The 17,910-nt window shown below is 37.7% G+C and overlaps 1 protein-coding gene and 1 non-coding gene across 20 annotated transcripts in view; both read left to right on the top strand.

Annotated features, from left to right (window-relative positions):
• Window positions 1–17,910, top strand: part of trpm3 (transient receptor potential cation channel, subfamily M, member 3) — a 226,463-nt gene that overhangs the window by 134,458 nt on the left and 74,095 nt on the right. The window lies entirely within an intron of this gene.
• mir204-1 (microRNA 204-1) lies at window positions 1,444–1,536 on the top strand. Its single transcript, NR_029934.1, has one exon. It is a non-coding gene; the product is annotated as a microRNA 204-1 (primary transcript).

Below are 17,910 nucleotides of genomic sequence, written 5' to 3' on the forward strand. Positions count from 1 at the left end.
ATTTACGGAATTATTTTTTACAGTGTAACAGCTGAGAGAGGAGAGGAAATGTTACACAAGCAGGTCAAAGGTCAAGAGAGAGAGAGAAACAGAGCAGAGATGGAGCTTTCATTTTCTCCATAGCAGAGAAAAGCTTATGGGTTCTGCTCTAACAGTTTAATGCTTTTTATGTAGCGTTAGTTGGATCATTTTTATTTCTCGGGTTCGCCTCCCTCATAATCAAAATAATTGCAACTTCAAATGATTTGAAGATTGCACCTTTTCAGTTCGCAATTTCGATTAAAAACAAATAATTGTGCAGACCTAATGGTTTAACTAAAAATAGTTTAAGTTAATGTTAACTTAAAATAAGATCACCTGTTTTTTTCTGTCAGTTTAAACTTTAACATTTATGTTCTTTGTCTTTGTCATGAATTGAACTAAAAATACTTAATCACAAATAAGTTTAACCAAAATGTAACAAGATAACAGGGAATAAAAACATAATTCCTGGTGCCCCTGCACTCTTTCTTTGCAAAATATAAATCAAAACACAAACCACTGAGAATTAACAAGAAAACATGATTTATTTACAGAAAATATGGAGCAAAATAACATCGGGAGGCATTAAGCCAGAATAAATGGCAATAAACCAAACCAACTAAATTAGAGCAAACTTCCCTGAAAAATAAATAAGAAAATAAAATACAGAAAACCTACCTCCCTACTAACAACTCAATAATAAACAAAAGGCACCAAACCAACCTACCGTGCTCCAAGCCAGACAGGGAGACCGAAAACCGGGTTTCTCCAGTTAGAATGTACAACTTCACATCGGCATCTCACAAAACGGCAAAACAATTACTCGCTTTCATAATTTAGGTGACAGTATTTCCACAAAGAATAACGAGTGGGGAATCGAGAGAGAGCGGGGAGCGCTGAATCCATGTTCACTGGGCTTTTAAATACAGCCACCGCCAATCCAAGCGTCTATCACAATCTGCCGTAATCCACTGCACCAACAAATAACTTAGACCGAGATAGGGCAGAAAAGGCAGTGAGAGAAAGATATCGAAAGAAAGAACGAGAGAAAGAAAAACACCACACACACTACAACAACTACTCGTAACATCTTTTATATTAATTCATATTATACAAATATATTAATTTCATGTTTGGATTCTAAGTACTTTAGTACATCAATTTTAGTTTAACTAGATTAAATTGTAAACATTTTCATGGCAACTAGCTGGGAAATGTTGTATTGCTTAAGTTTTCTTTTGTCAAACAAGAAATTATTTTCTATTTTATAGTCTTAGCTTTAGATAACTTTAACAACAATGGCGTGTACATGTTATTTCTCGGGGAGTCAGCCAGTTTATTACGTGAACACCCAGTAACACGACCTATTGCGTATATGTAAGGTCAACAGGAAGTGAACCAGCATTTGACCTCCCTCCCTTGTCATGTGACCTGTGGACTTCCCTTTGTCATCCTATGCCTGGAGTAATAGAGGGGGCTGGGAAGTCAAAGGGACGCTCAGGCGTCATCATTCGCATCAAAATTGACACCCATGTCAATACATCCATAGGAAGCAGCATGTGAACGAGTCGCTTAAAAACAAATCAGCTCTTAAACTTGCACGTGCCTTACCATTTAAACAGGCTCATAAAATAACACATCCAGCCCTCAAGCATGTAGAAATGTCAGACTTCAAACATGTTTGAGCCCTGTAAGCAGAACAGATGAAACATGTTTAAGCTCATTAAATCACCCTGACACATTCACAACACATATTCACATGTGATAAGAGCAGTTTATTCTGACATCAGACTCATGACAGGAGCTTCGTATATATCTGAACCATATCTCAGCCTGCAGCATCTCTCTCTCTCTCTCTCTCTGTCTCTCTCTCTTTCTGTTGCATCAGCTGTGTGATGCTGGTGTTTGCTCTGGCTTTGGGCAGAGCTCATTTCTTTATTTTATTACCTGTCCTTTCCAACACTAGAACAACATCAATAACACTCTGAGCCATCAGCATGAGACTCGCAGAGCTACAGAGACCCTCAAACATGGAATCAAATCTCTTTGTTTTGGGAGAATTGCAGCAGGCTGCGGCCGGCTTACATATTCACTCTCTGACAAGCACTGCAGCGCCACTGGATTAAAATGAATTACGGAGCTGCGCTTGCTGTTGTTGGGCTAATGAGGAGGGCTTTTGAGTGTTTTCTTTTTTCTGATGAGGGAAGGAGCAGCGTTCAGATGATGCAATGAAGATTTCTTTGCAGGATAAGATGGGATGTGCGATCGATTTAATTATACACAATTAGGTGCAGTTTGATTGGAATCACCGTTTAATCTCTAGTTTTCATTGGGGAATCGAGTAAACCGTCCGATGTGAATTGAAATGGATGTTGAGAAATGAGACTACTAAACAGGGATGAATTCAGGAAGAGTAGTTTGCAGTCGTTGATAGAATTGTTTAGTGGTGTATTTATTTTCACTCCATTACTTTAGCAGCTGATTCACTTAATTCAATATTTCTAAAACAGTAATGGTTCACAAATTGTATGGGGCAGTTCTTTGGTCATTGTGGAATCAAAACAGACTGAATATTGCAGTATTTACTGTAAATGATTTATCCATGCACATTATTATTATTATTTGATGTGCCCTTGCAATTTATAATCAAAATAACTTCCTCTTGCAAGAATAGCTCTTCTTGTCTGAGGATGTGTGTACAGGACAATCTCTCACTCACATATGATCACATCAGTTACAAATGCAAGAATCCAATGATTCAGTATATTCCCAATAGAAAGAATTAAGTCTCACCCTAAATTTTGTCTTGTTTTAGAAGCTGCTTCTCTCAGATATACAGTATGAAAAAAAAAGAAAGAAAGAAAACAGTCACAGCTTCTGTTTCTTGCTGGAAGTTACAACTAAAGCTCTTTTAAGTAAAATAACATTTCAGAATGTTGACGCAGTGGCGTAGTGAGTAGTGCTGTCACCACACAGCAAGAAGGTCGCTGGTTTAAGCCTCGGCTGGGTCGGTTGGCTTTTCTGTGTGGAGTTTGCTTGTTCTCCCTGCGTTTGCATGGGTTTCCTCCGGGTGCTCCGGTTTTCCCCACTGTCCAAAGACATGCGTTACAGTTGAATTGGGTAAGCTAAAATTATCCGTAGTGTGTGAGTCTGTATGGATGTTTCCCAGAGATGGGTTGTGGCTGGAAGGGCATCCACTGTGTAAAAACATGTGCTGGATAAGTTGCCAGTTCATTCCGCTGTGGCGACCCCGGATTAATAAAGGGACCAAGCTGAAAATAAAATTAATAATTGCATGAATGAACATTTAGAATATAATGAAGGGCTTCTGGTTATAAGATGCTGATAATAGAAATATTGGAATAAAATATATAAATAATTTATTTGTTAATAAATAGGTGGGCCTTCAAAAATTGATTGGAGAATAAAGTGGGCCCCGAATTGAGAAAGTTGGTTGCGAGCCCCTGATTTAGAAGATATAATAATCACTTCAGAGCTTGCAGTTTCTCACTTCTGACATTCATGACATCAGTGTGCACTTCAGCTTCTCATCCAGGCCCTATAAGGCAAGGCAATGCAAAAACAGTAATAAAAAAACAAGTATATGAAAATAAAAACAACAGACAATAGAAAATATTAAAAACAGATAAATAGATTAAATTTGTTAAAACACGTTTTAAAGGAATGAAAAAGAAAAGAAAGACATAATAGTGTGATCTGTCGGACGTAGCACAGTGCTCATTCAGTAAAGGCACAGCTGAACAGATGTGTCTTAAGTCTTGATTTTAGTGTGCCTAATGTTGGAGCACATTTGATCATATAAAGCGCAAGACACAGTCACCCTCAAAGAACTAGCAGAAATAAAAACCAACTCGCACTTGAGGAAAGCCGGCACTAGTGCTGCCCTCTCTTGCTCACCACAGAGAGGGTTTGCTTGTGCAAATATGTCTGATAATCCATATTGTTTGCAAATATTAAAAATTTGCATCAACATTACAGCTGGCTTTTTTGTGTTTCCCCTTGACTTGTGGTGTTAGCTTAGTTTCGTCACTTCAGTTTTTGTTCTTGTGCTCTGATTCGTAGCTTAACAACCAATCAGTGCACTCTCTTTAACTGACTGCTGACACCAATTCTACATGCTGTATCAGGGACATGCAGAACTAGCCTGACAGATGCTCACCACTGGACTAACATTTCTCAATGGTCCCTCGTCAGCTTGGTATGTCCAGGCCACAAGACGCTAAAGCTGCATCAGAAATCAATCTTCCTGTTTCACTTGAAATTACTTCAACACAAACAAACATTCATACATACATTTTCCTTCAGCTGAGTCCCTTATTCATAAGGGATCTCCACAGTGGAATGAACCAATGAACTATTCCGTCATATGTTTTATGCAGTGGATGCCATTCCAGCCGCAACCAAGAACTGGGAAAAACTCATAGACTCTAACATTCACTCACACACTTAGACACTATGGCCAATTTAGTTAATCCAGGTCACTTAGTGCATGTTTTTGGACTGTTGGGAAACCGGAGCACCCAGCGGAAACCCATACAAGCACAGAGTGAACATGCAAACTCCTGCTCATGCTAACCACTGAGCCATCGTGCCGCCCACAAATAAAGTAGTTAATTTAAAGGAACTTCAGTTGACTTTTATATGTTCTTGATAAAACCGTCAGTGCCTGTGAACTTTTGTTTCTAAGAGTTTAGTTTGTGAAGGATAGAGCGCACTACCTGATCTGGCACCATGTATTGATTCGGCTCTCTGAATCAGACACCTGAATATTTAAAATGATGAAAGTGCATTCGACTACTGGATATAAGCCTGTTTATAATGCTCCATTATTTCCATTAGCTTGATGTGAAATGTGCAATGGGGGTATAACAGTTTAATGAATTCATCCCTTTGGGTCTTTTGTAATAGCCATAATTTCATTAATGATTTAATTAATATTCTCTATCTTAATTACATTCATGTGCTGTGTTATATTTGAATATCACCCAGTATTTAATGCACTGGCCAGTCGACTTCCTGATGAAAACTCACATTAAACTGTGGTGTTTCTAGCCTAGAAACCTGTTTTATCCATGCCTTGCACTAACTGGGTCTCCAAGTGATGAGATGATGAGCTGGTCTTTTTACTTTGGTGGTTTATTTCTGGATTTTGTTCCATGCTGCTTGTCTCCACGGACCCCATCACATTAGCATAATGGAGCAGTAGCTGCTGTATTGACCAGGCAGGAAGGGTGCTCTGGGAGTCTTTTTCCACCCTCTTAAAGGTTTGATCGATTGGAGTTTTTTTACCCGCTTTGTAGAATATTCCAGGAAACTCATACTGCACATCTTGTTGATTTGCAAAGAAGAGATGTTTGAGTTTCCAAGGTTGTAAGACCAGTAGAATGCATGCACAATAACCATTGTGCTTACAATGAAAGCCTATGGGACAAGTAAAGGCTACAGAATATATGTAACCGTTGTGAAAGTATAGCAATAACTCTTACACTTTTAAGATAAATGTGACACATTTACATTTATCTTTTCTGTACCAGAATCTGTCATCAGTCACTGAAATCATATCAATAATGCATACAGTAGGTTCATCCCCGTAGAACAGAAGTATCTTCCAAAAAAGAACGATTTAAACCAGGTGTTCCCAAACTTTTTAGCTCATGACCACCCAAATAACTACCCCAGTGACTTACAACCCCCACTATCCTTGGAGTTTGTTATAAACATACAACAATTGCACACAACATTGCACAAACACCAATAGGAACTATTATCAAGCTTATTGACAAGACAAAAAAAGTGCAACAATCTAACAACAATATAATTTTTTTATAGTCATTATTCATTTGTTTCATTTGATATTAACCTCACCTAATGAGAATGGTGTGCACAATGTTTCCAGCACAAGACTATAATTGGTTTAATTTCTATGTTCAGTTGTGGCCTTTATTTTTAATGTACGTGAGTGCTGTATAGTTGTCAAAGTTTAACGTAAAATCAACCTGCTACAGCTGACTCTTTTGTTGTGTCATTACTTTAGCGTAATAACCCCAGGGGTCTCAATGGAAAAGGTATCCAAAGGCTGAAAATTTGCATTTTGTTTTTTATGTAACTGTAAAATACTATTTTTATCGTCTGTTATGAATAAAATGTGGTTATTCGAATAGTTTAATGACATGATATTTTTGGAAATCACCAAGAAACCTTCTTATTGTCTTGCAATCCCTACTTTGGGAGCCACTGGTTTAGTCAATGGTATTCATTTTTTACCTGAATATATTTTTCCAAGAGCAAGCTTCTTATTTCTGCTATTTAAAATATTTTCTACTTTCTATATTTTTACTTTCATCTTAATATCCATTCATAACATCATGACTGTACACATGTGATTTTTCTTTGCCAGCTGAGTCATGAACTGAAAATATTGTTTGTCAATGCCACAGATGTCTATCTGCCAATAATATCCCTTTAAATATTTATGAGGAATTAAAGGAACAATTACTTTTCTCCCACATATCATTCTAATGCCATGTGCTGTTTTTTCTATTTCTTTTTAATATTCAAATAACATAATTTCCTTATCAACAGTCCAGGGTGACTAGAGGGAATGAAGTGGTGTGTTTGACAAATGTTTCACTCTGTAAGTGTTTTTAGGGCAGCCCCTTTATAGCCAACTAAACATTGGTAGACTAAAAAAGGCTTAGTCATCAAAAAGACTTTCCTTGGTTGGTAAGTCGATAACAGAAAAATAATAGCTAAATCACCCAGTTTTTGAATATAAACCATTGTAAAAAGATGCCATTTTCATTAACCAATGATTTTTGGTTTTTGTTTTTTGCATTAAGGGAGGTGTATACTGTGCAATTTTTACAGTCATACAACCTTGTATGTGATTTTTTTCCCCCATCAGAAGTCACGTTGCTTGTACCATGTGAGAGGTATTTTACGAAACGACCTGAGCAGCTCAAGAGCTTCCAATCATTTTCAAACATGTCAAAAAAGTCCAGGAGCTGCCGGCTTGAATTCGTGAGGTGTGTGCGGTTGAACAAGCTGATCTGTCAATCTACTGTGTCTGAAGTTGACTAATCAGGAGGAAAAACTCACTGAACAGCGAATTATGTATGAACTGTCATGCATGACAGGGTCGTTTATTTATTCATTTTCCTTTGGCTTAGTTTCTTTATTTATCAGAGGTCGTCCCCGCGGAATGAACCGCCAACTTATCCAGCATATGTTTTTCCACCGGATGCCATCCAGCTGCAAGCTATTACTGGAAAAAAAAAACCATACACACTCATTCACACACATACACTACGGCCAATTTAGTTTATTCAATTCACCTATAGTGCATGTCTTTGGACTGTGGGAGAAGCTGGAGCACCCAGCGGAAACCCACACGAACATGGGAAGAACATGCAAACTCCACACAGAAATGCCAACTGACCCAGCTAGGACTCGAACCAGCAACCTTTTTGCTGTGGTGCTAACCACTGAGCCACCATGTCGCCCATGATAGTGTCAACAGAGATAAAGTTTTACCATGTACTAGGCTTTAGAATTCACACACACGGGAGGAAAACCTTTGCGTGTGTTGCAAACATTCACCGCTCATATTATTATTAATTTCTAAAGAGAGAAAAAGTTAGAGATGATAGAGTAAGTAAGCATTATTTTCCTCTCAATGTTTTTTGGCATAGTATTTCATGTCATTGCTTTGGAATTTGTGAGGTCATGAATTAGTGTCATGTGTCAATAGCTGTTTCCATCCACCTATTTTTAAGCACATTTTGGATATCCACATTAAAAAACACTCGATGGAAATGCCAAGATGCACATAAGTTTTGAAAATGCGCATCAAAACATATGAGCATAACTAAGTAGGATAAACTTTTTATCTTTTAGAAAAGATGCACATAAACTACAATGGAAACACTTTTACGGAACAAAATTCAGTTATTAAATAAGGTCTTGTGATTGTGTTATAAGAGATCATGTGATGATAAAAATGTGTGTGAGTGGACAAACCAGCAGGCTGAGCACATTGTAAAACATCTGAAATGTTGTTTTGGTCATTTTAAAAACACCTTAACCATCTCAGTATTAGTGTTAATATATTATTAATGACCTCCAGAATCAAGAGCATCTGTACTCCGCATCTGACACCTGCAAACGCCACCGTGCGTTTATTGCATATCTGCATTTGTCTTCTGAGGTGCAAGTCATTTAATAAACAAGGAAAAGATTCATGCAGCTTGTCTTACCTCAGTAAATTACATTTTTAATCTTAATACTTGGCACCAGTTAATCAGGAAGTGACGCTTTTGTTCTCTTTGACTCATTGGATGAAAACGCTGCTTTATTCACACATTTTTTTATGCGATATTCCAGTTTTGTGCATAAATTTAATTTGCATCTTTGGATGAAAACATAGCTACTGTGTCAATTTCTCACTTGTGAAATATAGTGGGCATACAGACCACTTGAACTCATCTTCAGACCACTAGAATTCTCACAGTGACCTTAAGTCATTCCAAAAATTATGAAAATGGATTTTGGTAGAATTGCATATATTGCAGCCATATATTTAATTAAAAGCAAAGCAGGCATGTTATCCAAGCATGCAAGGCAAGACAATGAATGGCAATTCCAATTTTTGCTGTTTTGAGTGTAAAAGAAATGCAGCTTTAGTGACAGAAAGCTCATTAACATAACTGGTCTTGCTGATTCAAGCAAATAATTACTTCAGGAAGATTTCTTACAAAACATTTAAATGAATCTTGCCGACATTATTAGTATTGATAGCTACTTGGGGTGTTGCAGGATAGAAATCTCTGGATCCGATCAGAGTTTAGACCACACAAACTAAATCTTTTTCCTCTGACTTTTGATGGTTGTTTGTTTGGCAGTATTATTCACAATAACACATTCTACCAGTTGTGGGCAGGAATCTCTTGTCTAGCTGTTGTGTTTAATCTCTTGAATAAATAAATAAAGCGCATTTGTCACTGCCAGGCAGGGGATGGGATTGTTCACACAAGGTGTAAATGAAATAGATTGAGAGTGACACAGAATGAACTGCTCATTTTTTGTTTTTGTTGTTGTTTTTTTTCTATGGGTCCAAAAAAATTGAGATTCATCTTCCATCTACATGCTTGGCAGGGGGGCATACAAATCAGCACATGTCTGTCTGTGTAACAGCACTCATCTCCTTGTGCTCCTGTTCCTGAGCACAGGGGCTTGTGCTCTATTACTGCTGGGCTCGCCGTCCTCTCGTGGTGGTGCTGCAGGTCAATTGGTAAATGTGAGGAGGTTATGGAGTGAGCTGGAGGCACAGGACTCATCACTGTGGGTGTCTGAATCATGGCAGGCCGACCATCAATTGCCTGGCAGGGGGATCAGCATGGTTTTCTAAACCAAGCAATTCAAACTTTTTAAACCTCTTTTACAGTCTCATGTGAATTCTTGTTTGTGTTTAGCTCCTAAAACTAACATTGTGCAATACTAAACAGTGGTTGGTGACTTGAAATCTACCAGTCAGAAATATTGTTTAGCACAATTGAAAGTAATAAATGTTCGCTTTTTCATCATTAAAATGGTATAAGAACAATTTTTTTATTATTACTATTTTCATTAATCGAATGATAAAATGATTTGCATTCCAAAGCATCATTGTTTCATTGTTTCAATTGCTAGCCAGCGCTTTTTTACTCACATTTGGTGCTTGGCAACTGTTAACTTTAACAACTGTTCTTAGTGACAAAACGTATAGATAACTAATGCTTCGCTTTAAATAGTTTTGCTGTTTCTCTCTTTTTAAAGGATGGTTCTACCCACAACATTTTTCTGCCATCATTTACTCTCACTTGTTCAAAACATATTTGAGATCCTTTCTATTGTAGAACTTGCTGGTTACTGAGCCCCATTGACTTCCATAGTATTTTCCCTTACTATTTAAGCCAGTGGGTCTCAGCATTCTTCAATATATCTTCTTTTGTATTCAACAGAAGAAAGAAAGTCACAACAATCTAATCACATGGGGGAGAGTAAATGATGAGGTCATTGTAATTTGTTTGGGAGCCCCATAAAAAAAAAATAGCAAAACTTTTAAAAGGGAAGCAATAATAATTTATTAAAGCTGCAAGCAGCAATGAAAGGGACCTCACACCTGGGCTCACCTCTGCCCGGTGGCCTTAAGCCTGGTTTATACTTCTGCGGCAAGTGACCGGCGTAACCCACGGCGCATGCAACGTGCGTAGCTGTGCATTTATACTTTTGCGCGCTGTCTCTGTTGGTCTGCATTAACACTTCCGAAACGCTAGTTGGCAGTGAGGTGTAAATGTTCCTCTGTGTTGAGTTTCTTCACTGCTGTTTTGATTTTTCTGAACACTTCCTGGATGTACAAGTGGCTCAAACTCACTTATTTTGAGGCAGGAACCGGCGGACGTGCAAGAACTTTAACTGTGAGGTAAACACAAAACAAAACTATCCATCCGGAGCTCCTTCACGGGACTCCACACTTGTAAACAATCATTCCATTGGGCTTGCGCCATTCGCATGGCTCTTGGTCCCGCCCAGACTCGTCATCGCTAACAAGCCGACCAATCACAGAGCTTGCGCTACGCGTTGTATGCGACGTGTATTTACATTTTTTGAGAGTTGCACGTCAGTGACGGCCACGGCAAGGGCTATGCGTCAGCGCCGTAGCATACGCCAGCGTTTGACGCAGAAGTATAAATCAGACTTTAGGATGACAGAGAACAGTGGACAATAGTAATTTAAGCTGATAAATATTAAAACTAACTGAGAAAATCCACGATTTATGCTATCACTGTAACTCAGTAATGGCATGTAGATGTCTTTAGGAAAGCAATCTTATAAAACCTGTGAATTTCCAGGCAGATCGGACATGGTGAGGCTGAGTTATAAGTACTTCCTCTTCCATGGCAATACACTAAACTTTATAAGTCCGCCACGGACATGACATTTGACTAAAACTCTAGATCTTCACAATTTTACATTACAAAGACCATTGGATTAAACTAATGGAGCATGGATTTGATGTGATGAAATTTGTAGGAGTAGTTTGTTACAGTGTAAAACATGTCATTTCCTGTTGCCAGCAGGTGGCACTATTACTGTTACTGGACATTGGCATGTAAACGTTTTCAAGTTAGGACTCTTATCAAACGTGTGAATATTGAGGTAGATTGGACAATGCCTGAGTTATAACAACTTCCTCTTTTGTGGCAAATCATCAAAGTTTGTGAGGCCTCCACATTTATCATCGCCGAGACCTTTAGATGACAATACCCAATTTTGGTGTTGATCTGATAAAATCCCTAGGAGTTCAGTAAAATACAGTGCCTGGAAATGGCAGAGGAATAATGATCTATAAGTTCTGGTATTAAAAACAATTCTTAAGCCTTAAGCAAATGCAAGTTAAAAAAAAACACTGTCTATTATATGAAAAAAATGCTTATAAGTTTAACATTGCTTTTGAATGCAAAATATACTTTCTATTTCTGTTTGCTCAAATTTTTTTTCTTTAAGTTATTAATTTATTTGTGCTTTGATTAATTTTCTTAATTTGATAGATAAGGAGGTTTTGGATGATGGTAATAGAAGATTTTAGATGTCATTGGACTTGCTGCTGGGTGAACGTCTGACATTCTCTGATTAAATGGCAAATGACTGTACTGAGATTTGAAAAGTGACTGTGCTTTGACTTTCTTTGGCCGTTGATGTAGTTGGCAGCTGAAGATATAGAGCGTCACCACTGCCCACCCAGACTCCTTTACAACATCTCTCTGGAACCTGCTTTGTTTTTTGTTGGAAAGAAAAAGATTATACATAGCAGAAGCAAACATGTATTTGCTTTATTAATCTTTATATTTTCTTTGCTGATTGGTCTCTGAGACTCACGATAGCATGTTTTTTTTTTGCCCTTCACCCAATTTGGAAACCTTTGACCCACATAAAATTTCTTCAATGATCTCTTAATATCTGCTGTTACAGTGAAATATCAACATGTGTGCTCACTGCTTAGCCAGCAACATTTTTTGGACCACCAGGTTCATAAGTATGAAATGTAATAAAAGCTGTAAATTAATATTTTTCATTTAGCTGTGGCTGATTAATCCATTTCTGTACTTTCTGAATTTTCAGCAACTCCTTTAAGTACAATGGAACATGTAAAAAGAAAACTATTCAGTATTTTACAATATAGAAAAATGAAGACAAATTGTAAACTCATCATTGACTCTCAGCTCATCATTGACAGCTCATCATTTGAACTGACCTTATGAACTGAATAGCCTACTCAAAGCAAAAAACAAACAAACTATAATTTCAAAAAAGGTGATTATATAGATATATTCATGATTTTATGTAAATTATCATGCCGCAAACAAATTTGGTTCTGTTTTTTTTCGCATATCAAATTAACATGCAACTTGACTGTTGTATAAAAATAATCGGTTAAAAAAAGGCATTCAATTAACAAACTAGTTAAATAAATATATTTTAAGTAAAATGAAAATCAAAGAACTAAGAACTGAAACCAGCTCAAATGTTCTTGAATAAAACATGTTACAGTAATGTACAAATATTTAGTGTCCGAAAAGGCGTTTTGACAGTTCAGAGCCACAGTACAAGTGAATAGCTAAATACAGATTGCATGATTTACTTTAGAAAATGTGGCATAAATTTGTCTCAGTTGGTGTTTAAGATTCGTTTGAGCACATGCAGGTGCTGCTTGTCAATCAGACAACGCTTCTACTGTATGTTCGTTCTTGTTGCCAATTGTGGAAAAAAATGATCAAAGAAAGGTTTATGAAAAATCGCTGTGAGTTTGAAACTGCAGGCGGTGTGTAATGCGCATGCAACCAAAGCGGGGTCAGATTTGTCCTCCGAGTCAGATATTGATACAACATTATATAAATTACATGCATTAAATACAAAATGTGGCAGACAGTTGAGAACCAATATACTGAATTCAGTGACTGGCACACTCCCCCATGCTGCTGTTTGGGCTGCTGTGAAGACTCTGTCGGCTCTCTATGTGCTGATTGAACTAAATGCAATCTTACATTAACAACACATGGTAGGCAGCGCGTTGACAACAACAGATAAACATATTAGATTACAAACAACCCAATGAGTTGTTTAAGCACATGTGGATTGCTACTTTTGTTTACACATGTAATATTTTTTTTCCTGAGGTGATTATAAACCAAATTACCCTATGACACTCTATCAAACATATACAATTATAAGGAACATGGTTACTTACTGAGTTATTAACACCCAGCAATACCACACAAAGAAAGGACGGACTTAAGTAACAAACAATGTGAGGAAAGCATAGTGCACTGGACAGGCTGTTCAGTACAATTACGTAATATATCAACTTTAAGATATCGGCCTAATTTTGATATCAGATTGATAACAATCACATTAATAGCATTTATTGGCCGATAATGATATGGCCATCGATATATTGTGCATCCCTAATTTTAAATTTCAGCTTTATTTACATAGAATAATTGTAGTTTTTATTTTTAGTTTTTGTAAGTTTTATGTTTCATATGAAATTTATACCTTCATTATCAGCAAGATCAAAGTTCTGTGTTTTAATAAATATTGTGTATTTTTTCAGCACAATGTGGGGTTCGTTTCCCAAACAATGACATAGCTCCCAGCTGAACTATCATAGTACAATGCATCGTTTGGGAAAAGAACGATGTAGTGATGAGTGTTTCCCAAAACGCATCTGTTGCAGATCCATCTCTTGAACCATGTTGGTTGTAATGTAAAACGCCCATAATGATGCTCTGAACAAGGCGGAGGAACTACTTCTTTAGAGAAGAAACCCATAATTTCTTTGTGCAAATTATATTGTTTTACCAAACACGCATTTAAAATACAATCCAATATTAGATGTGGTAAAAACCTGCACTCGCTTGTAATATTAACTGAAATATATGTAAATGCCACATATAGAGCCAATGTTACCTATACAAATATTATTGAGAATATGATATGCCATATCCTATTCTAAAACAAATCACTTACAAAAGCTAACACATATTCTAATATCATATATAAATCATAAATAAATAAATAATGAGGCTATTTAATATAAAATAAAATTAAATATTTGTTATATATTAGGAAATAAAAAAACCTAATTTAATAATATCATTGATACTAATGATGATCATGATGAGAATGATGATGATGAGAATTATTATTATTTTTATTATTATGTATAAGAACTGAAAAATCATAATTTAATAATTATATTAATGATGATGATGATGTCATGATGATTAAGATGATGATGATGATGATTATTATTATTATTATTATTATTATTATTATTAAGTAGTGTATTGTTTATTTATTATTTTTATTTTTTTAGAAAAGTCTACTTTTACAATTTGACACTTGTAAACCACAGCAGAAAGTTCTAATCAGCAGGCCCATGTCTTATACAGTATGAAAGAATTTATGTATGCTTATAAAATGAAAGAATTTAAGTATGCTTTTTGTTTTCACAAGCTTTGGAGACATAACATAAATTCCGCTTTTAAATAATGGCCATGAGGCTGTGTTCAAAAGAACATCAATGTTTTACATTTACACCCAAAGTGCTTCACAATCATGAAGGGGGGACTCTTTACACCACCACCAGTGTGCAGCATTCACTTGGATGATGCAACGGCAACCACAGGACAACGGCGCCAGTGCGCTCACCACACACCAGCTATTGGTATAGTGAATAGACAGTGGTAGAGCTAATTCGGTGGACGGGAATGATTGGGAGGCCATGATCGTAAGTGCTGATTAAGGGACTTTGGCCAGGAAACCGTGGTTACACCCCTACTCATTACGAGAAGTGGCAAGGGATTTTTAATGACCACAGAAAGTCAGGACCTCGGTTTAACATCTCATCCGAAAGACAGCGCCCACTGACAGTATAGTGTCCCCTTCACTTTAACTGGGGCATTAGTAATCACACAGACCACAGGTTGAGCACCCCCTGCTGGCCTCTCTAACACCACTTCCAACAGCAACCTAGTTTTCATGTTGTCTACCATCCAGGTACTGACCAGGCTCAGCCCTGCTTAGCTTCTGCAGGGTGATATGACTGTAGATTAACACAGTTGACTGTAAACTTTGATTTTAGGTAAGCATTTCCTAAAAGAAAAACTCCTGAACTCTCTTGGCTTTTTAGGAATATAAACAGGATGTCAGATAAATAATGCATGCTTTGTCCTGTCGTAACGTAAGAGCTAGTCTAGACAGTTACAGCCATGCTTAATAGGTTTGTGCGTGCGCTTGCGTGTGTCTGTGTGTGTAAACATAAGTGCTCCTGTAAGTCCACAAACATCATGGCAATAGGTCTTGTTGATCAATATTACCACTTCAATAAAGGAGAAAGTGATATAGAGAAAAAGCAAGAGACACATAGTGATAACAGTGGGAGGAAGAGGTCGTAAAAAAGAAATAAATCCTGCTGTTTCTGATTCCTATACCAGCTGAGCAGCAGTTGCGTTTGAAGTCAGTGAGCTGCTAAAAATAGACACACTTTATGTAACCGTACCCATTTTAGGCACAATGATGACAGCACATGTGGATCTGGTGTACCTCTCTGTCTGTCTCGCTCTCGTTTTCTCTCGTTTTCACTTCTTCCTTCTTCTTTTGCATAATTTAAGCAGTGGTAGGAGGATCTGAGTGCAACATGCTTTTTGAATTATAGTCATAGCATATAACTTAATCTCATGGAGTTGTAGGAGAGAGTCAGAGTGCAGGACTGATCAGCTTTTTGTCCTGTTCACCTGCTCCCTATCAGGTCTTCTCCTGCTGTACGCGCACCTGTTAATTAAAACAAGAGTGGTTAATTACAGCTGATTAAGGAATGCAGAAATGATCTGATTGTGCTACAAGTGTGTACGTCCAAGGCAAAAGACATTTTACATTTCAATGTGCTCTAAAAACATTGCGTCCTGTGGAAAAAAACTGCAGGCTGCATAAAACAAATAGCCAATTAACAAATGAACGGCACTTATGAACTACTTATTTTTAGTGGATCAAAAACATGAAGCAATGTACTTTGCTTGTTATTAATGATTCATTTGAATAATAGTTCAAAAAGACAAGTTACAGATTTAAAGGCAGAGCATTTCTAATTTTCACCACTAGAGGGTGCCTATTCACAACAAACAAGCAAGCAGTTTGATAACTGAGTTTGAAATCATGGGGGTCGTCATCATTTTTTCACCCGCTTCAAATGTTATCACTCGATTGAATGGGCGTAATCGGTGGTTATCAGCTGATAGATATGGGCCAGTAGGGGCCTTCTGCGTCTACTAATAGACTCAGAAGGTTGTTATCATACATCCCCATGGTTAATCAGCTATACTAAAAGAGATAATCCAAATCCAGGGGTCTCATGTATCAACGCTGCGTACGCACAAAAACTTTGCATACGCCAGGTTTCATTCTCAGAATCGCTCACGTTTGGATTTACTAACGATGAACTGAACGTGGGAATGTGTGCAGCTCCACGCCAGCTTTATGGCTGGCATACGCACATTTTTTGTGCGTGTCTGTTTTATTTCCATTGGCGACTCCTAGAGGCAGTTGTGTTAAATTGCTCTCTACAAAGTGTCTTTGAACCTTGCAATGGCAGCTGTATGAGACGGGTTCATCTAGCAGGTATATAAGGTTTCCATACCATACAGTTGACCAGTCAAACATTAAAGCACAATTTGCAGCGGTCGCCTGTTTTCACATTGTAATGGGAGTGATCTACTGCACGCACATTGCTATAAAGACACCATCTGAAGATGAATTTGCATGCGTGAATCAGAAACATTTCCATTCAATAAATGTGCAAATAAAATATGATGCACAGACTTATTAATGATTCCTACTTGTCTTTCTCGTGATAAATAGTTGGCAAAATCTGATATGTAGCGGGGAAAAAAAGAAGAAGAAAGAGTTCATCAGATGCTGGATTCGAACCGAGTTCATGCTCAAATGTGTCAAAACATGTTGACATGCGTTTTACGAGCTACGCCACTGAGACTGTTAAGGGTGCTACAACATTTTACACCTATTAATCACACTATTTCTCTTTTAACTCCACAGTGCGATGTTCAGACTCAACTGTGTTAACCGCATCAGCTAAACTCTCCCCAATCTATTTTTTTCTTTTGTTTTAGATTCCGACAAACTTGCAAATAACACCGTTTTCCTCCGGTCTACCTCCGAAAGCAGCACCTTCAATTCACATTCTGTTCAAAGTTTCTCTTTTGGCTTGCTTTTGCCATTGCTTTTTCGTTGGGTTTTGCCAAAGTAGAGACATTAGCATATTCATAGGGGGGAGGAGGCAGGGAGGGGTTTTGTGCTCGTGCATGTTGCGCTCAGTTTCACGTTCATTTAGATGTACAAAAGAATATGCGTGGGATTCAGCGTACGCAGTGTTTCATACATCTGAATTTTTTTCTGCATACGCACATTTACAGCTGTGCGTACGCAATGTGTTAGTATGATTTCCACGCAAGTCTTCGCACATGAGGCCCCAGATCTGTTGGGTAATCTAATGGGTAATTTAATGGGCGAAGCAGTGGCGCAGTAGGTAGTGCTGTCGCCTCACAGCAAGAAGGTCGTTGGGTCGCTGGTTCGAACTTCGGCTAGGTTGGCATTTCCGTGAGGAGTTTGCATGTTCTCCCTGCGTTCGCATGGGTTTGGACCCACACAGTCCAAAGACATGCTACAGGTGAATTGGGTAGGCTAAATTGTCCGTAGTGTATGAGTGTATGAGGGTGACAGGCCCAGATGACAGGCCGGCGGAATGTGTAAAAA

This window comes from Danio rerio, chromosome 5 (assembly GCF_049306965.1).
Source record: "Danio rerio strain Tuebingen ecotype United States chromosome 5, GRCz12tu, whole genome shotgun sequence".
Lineage (NCBI taxonomy): Eukaryota > Metazoa > Chordata > Actinopteri > Cypriniformes > Danionidae > Danio > Danio rerio.